The following is a 5,184-nucleotide window of genomic DNA, read 5'->3' on the forward strand; positions in this document are numbered from 1 at the left end:
CTGTTGTGGGCAGCCAGTTGTTTCAAGGGGCCATAGATCCATGGAAAGCCAGAGATGTGAAGTATGCACCATTTGGAGAACTCGGGAAGGGATGTGGAACGGATGTGTGCAGCACCCGTGACAGCTGAACTGGCCATTAGCATGGGATCTTGTTAAATGTGCTACAGGATACCGGGAGCCCCACAATGGAACCCCAGAGGGATCAGACTATAATTAATACTGACATTGCTGACCTATGATCTTAGAATAGGGACTTGGATTCTTGTTCCGGAGTGGAATCAGATACGGGCTTAATAATGCTCCCTGTCTTGCTCAAGCCCCCATATTATCAAAACTATTTATTTTCCGTAAGGTAAGCCTTAGGGCTCAGGAGAGATAATGATGATAATAACTACAGGCCTTTATATAGCATTTATTATGTACCAGCTCTGTTCTAAGTGCCTTTTACATAATAACTCACTCATATAATCTTCACAGTAACCCACCGATGCTCAATGGGAGGGGAGAATTTTGCCTCCCCCGTCTCCAGGGGCCCATTCGGCAGTGTCTAGAGACATTTATGGTTGTCACAATTGAAAGGGAAAGGCCACTGGCATCTTGTGGGTAGAGGTTAGGGATGCTTCAGTGCACAGGACTGCCCACTCCCTCAAACAGAGAACTATCCAGCCCTACATATTGTTATGCCCAGATTTCAGGATCCCCAAGAAACCACATCAGGGAGCCAGCCATGTCCGATGCAAAAGCATAAGAGTCTGTATTTCAAGCTAGCTTGAGCTCCCCGTCCACCACACTCACCGACACAACGGCAAGCCAAGTGGCCAAGAGAGAAAACTCTGTATGGAGACGGGTTTTATAGGGGGTTGGAGTAAGGGGAGGAGAAAGGACTGTGCTCTGCCGATTGGCCAGGCGCAAGTCGGTGTCTTGTTCCTGGGTGTGGCTAGCAGAGTCTTAGACTTCCGGGAAGAAACTCCTTGCCAAGCACGTAGCCAAGGTAAGATGGAGGGCGTAGCCCTTACCCTGGGGCAAGATGGAGGGCCTAGCCCTTACCCTGGGGCAAGATGGAGGGCGTAGCTCTTACCCTGGGGCAAGATGGAGGGCGTAGCCCTTACCCTGGGGCAAGATGGAGGGCCTAGCCCTTGCCCTTTCACATATCAGTAGTGCTGAGGGTGATTGAGAAACCCTGCAGTAACTCTATGAAGTAGATGGGATTAGTCTTTTTATCTGACAGACAGTTAAGTCACTTTGCCCAAGGTCATACTCAGTATGAGCATGTTAGAGCTGGGATTCGAACCCAGGCAGTTTGTCTCCAACATCTGGGCTATAAGCCACTTTGCTACATGAAATAGAAAAGGCGCAATTGCTCTCTGGGAAAAAGAAACTTCTCACCTTGGGTTCATCAAATGCAAGCTTCTAGTAAGCTGGCACCACCGATGACTGCCTGCTCATAGATTAAAGAGGGAGCTTACTATTATAAAAGTCACCATCTGCAGGGGACACGCTAGCAGTGCCTATCAAAACTGAAATAGCACCTACCCAACAGGGTGAAAACTGAATGTACAAGGATAATCATCACAGTGTTGTTTGAAACAGAGAATAGGAACTCCAGCAGGAGATGGTGAAATGCCTTGTAGGGTGTCCCAAATGCAATGGAATACAGAATGTTCCCAGCTGTTCAATAAGAAAGAGGTAGATCTTTGCACTGATCTGGAAGGATCTTTAAGAACCTGTGTTTAAAAAAAGAAAATTCAAAAGGTAACTATGTGAGGTGATGGATGTATTAATTTACTGGATTGTGGTCATTTCACAATGTCTACAAATATCAAATCACATTGTACGCTTTAAATACATACAATTTTATTTGTCAATTATACCTCAAGAAAGCTGGGCAGGGGAAAGACCTGGCCAGTGTGGCTCAGTTGAGCATTGACCTATGAACCAGGAGGTCACTGGTCGATTCCCAGGTTGCAGGCTTGATCCTCAGTGGGGGGCATGCAGGAGGCAGCCAATCAATGATTCTCTCTCATCATTGATGTTTCTATCTCTCTCTCCCTCTCCCTTCCTCTCTGAAATCAATAAAAATATATTTTTAAAAATTATAGTAAAATAATGAAACGTACATAAATGTGCAGAATATTTTTATGTTGTACACCAATTTGTGTTAAACCAAAGGGAAGTATGTATGAATATATATAAATATATGTGTATATTTTTCTATTTTTTACTCCATATGCATAAAAAAACTGATACTAGGAAGGAGGGAAACTTATCGTATACCTTTGGACTGTTGGAAAATATACTTTTAAAAATTTATTTTACCATGTGCACATGTTACCTTTTCCAAAAACAAAACAAAATAAAATGGTAGGGTATCAGAAGGAATAAGTCATATTTGTATAGCACTTCATGGTTTACAAAGCACTTTTATTTGCATTGTTTCCTTTGGCGCTCACCCCAGAGATGGCAACACCAGAGCAGAGAAGTGGCATGTGCTCTACCCAAGGTCACTCCCTGCCAATTCCCCCACATGCTGCCCTTCCTCGTTTCCCACAGTCAGATCAATTATTGTCTGCACCACTTTAATTTCGTTTTATTCAACCACAAGCTGCCACTCTCAAGCTCTGGGCAGTAAAACCCTAAGTCACATAAATAGGAAGAAAGGCCTGTTTCAGGAACTTTTCAGCCTGCATCCCTTTCTGCCACATTTGTATTGTTTTCTCCTGAAATATCATATTGGTCAAATACAGAAGCTGCAGAAACAGATTCTTCTCTCCCCCATCAATGTAGAGTCCCTCTGTGCCTAATGGGCACTTAACAAACCTGAGTTGCTTTGATTGGATAGAGACTAATTCTTTCACTTTATCCATGTTTGCTTTTTTGAGCCTGAAATGCATATGCTTCCTATTCATACCTGCTCATTGCTACCAGCCATGGGCCCCCATGATAGGGCCAACATCCAGGTCACCCCCTAATGACCCCAGCATTTCCAGGCAGTGAGGGGGACAGTTGGACAACTAGCCTTCCTTACCCATGTTTCACTCACAGGTGGTTTGGGCAGGGTTTGCATTCACCCCTGGATAAAGTTTAGCTCTCTTCCAGTGACTAGCTTGTGATGTGGCCTTGTAGGCAGTTGGGAAAGTGTCCATAGTAGTTCATCAGGAGACACTGGAGCCAAGAAACCATGAGGGTCCTTCTGGAGAACTACTTTTAGTCACTAGCCTCCTGCAGGCTTACAGGAGGTTGGAGCTGAGGCCCTATGAGAATTGGTTTCACTCTCCTTTGATCAGGGTTTTCTTCTATTGCACATGTGGTTCATTTCTGTCCTCAGAGGGTCAATACAGGGCAAGTCTTCACATAGCACAGCAGTTCTCAACCTGTGGGTCGCGAGTCCTTTGGGGGTCGAATGACCCTTTCACAGGGGTCGCCTAAGACCATTGGAAAACACATATATAATTACACATTGTCTTTGTGATTAATCACTATGCTTTAATTATGTTCAATTTGTAACAATGAAATTGGGGGTCACCACAACATGAGGAACTGTATTAAAGGGTCGCGGCATTAGGAAGGTTGAGAACCACTGACATAGCAGGAAGCAAATGCTAGGCTTCTGGTTTCCTGAAAATGACTCAGGTATCCTGATACTTGAACTTTTTTTTTTTAAGTTATATAAGTCTTTTTAAAAACATCCTGAATATTTGTGTATTGGTTAGCATTTGCTGTGTAACAAACCACCCCCCCAACATAGTGGCTTAAAACAACAAACATTATTTTATCTTAAAATTCTGTGGTTGGTTGAACAATTCTTCCATTCTGGGCTGGCTCATCTGGGATTGAATGGTCCAGGATGGCCTACTGTCACGGGTAGCAATTGGCTCCCTATCAGCTGGGGATGATAAAGACAACATGGCCACATGTCTCTAATCAGACAGCAGACTAGCTTAGGCGTGTTCACATGGTGATGGTCACAAGGTTTCCCAAGAGCAGCAAAAGAAGACAAACCCCAAGGCACCGGCACTGTTCAAGTCTGTTCTTGTGTCCCATTTTCTAATGTCACATTAAGTCAAAGCAAGACATATGGCCAAGACCGGGTTTGAGGGTGGGAAAATAAGACTCCATATCACTTGATGGAATAAGCTGCAAAAACACTTTGCAAAGGATCAGCATGCAAGGTGGAAAGAATTTGCAGCCCTTTTTTTGTGATCTATCGTAGTGAGATGGGATATTTTAAAATCAATTTTAAAACTTTAAAAAAATACACACACACAAGATGTCTCCTAATATTCAGAAGAAAGCTGAGAAGCCTACTTTTATCAATCTGATGACTTTCAAACCTCCAGTTCTTGTCACCTCACTCAGGACTGCTAGAACGATCCTGATGAAAATAGCACCAGGTATTGTTTCTGCAAAACTGACTGTGATGATTAATTTTTTTAAATATATATTTTATTGATTTTTTACAGAGAGGAAGAGAGAGGGATAGAGAGTTAGAAACATCGATGAGAGAGAAACATCGATCAACTGCCTCCTGCACACCTCCTACTGGGGATGTGCCTGCAACCAAGGTTGTGCCCTTGACTTGAATCGAACCTGGGACCTTTCAGTCCGCAGGCCGATGCTCTATCCACTGAGCAAAACCGGTTAGGGCTGTGATGATTAATTTTATATGTCAACTTGACTGGGCCACAGGATGCCCAGATATCTCATTAAACATTATTTCTGGATGTGCTTGTGAGAGTGTTTCTAGAAAAAAAATTAACATCTGAATTGTTAGACTTAGTAAAGCAGATGGCCTTTTCCACTGTGTGTGGGCAACATCCAACCCATTGAGGGTCTGAATAGAACAAAAAGGTGGAGGAAGGGAGAATTCTCTCTCTGCCTGACCACTTGAGCTGGGACATAGGTCTTCTCCTGCCCTCCGACTGGGAATGATGCCATCAGGATTCCTTTTTCTCAGGCCTTTGGACTTGGACTAGAACTTATACCATCAGTTCTCCTGGTTTTCAGGCCTTTGGACTTAAGACTGAAACTATATCACCAACTTTCCTGGGTCTCCAGCTTACAGACAGTAGACTGTAGGACTTCTTAACCTCCCTAATCAAGTGAGCCAAGTCTCTCTCTCTCTCTCTCTCTCTCTCTCTCTCTCTCTCTCTCTCTCTCTCTATATATATATATATATATATATAT

This window comes from Myotis lucifugus, unplaced genomic scaffold (genome assembly GCF_000147115.1).
Source record: "Myotis lucifugus unplaced genomic scaffold, Myoluc2.0 scaffold_256, whole genome shotgun sequence".
Lineage (NCBI taxonomy): Eukaryota > Metazoa > Chordata > Mammalia > Chiroptera > Vespertilionidae > Myotis > Myotis lucifugus.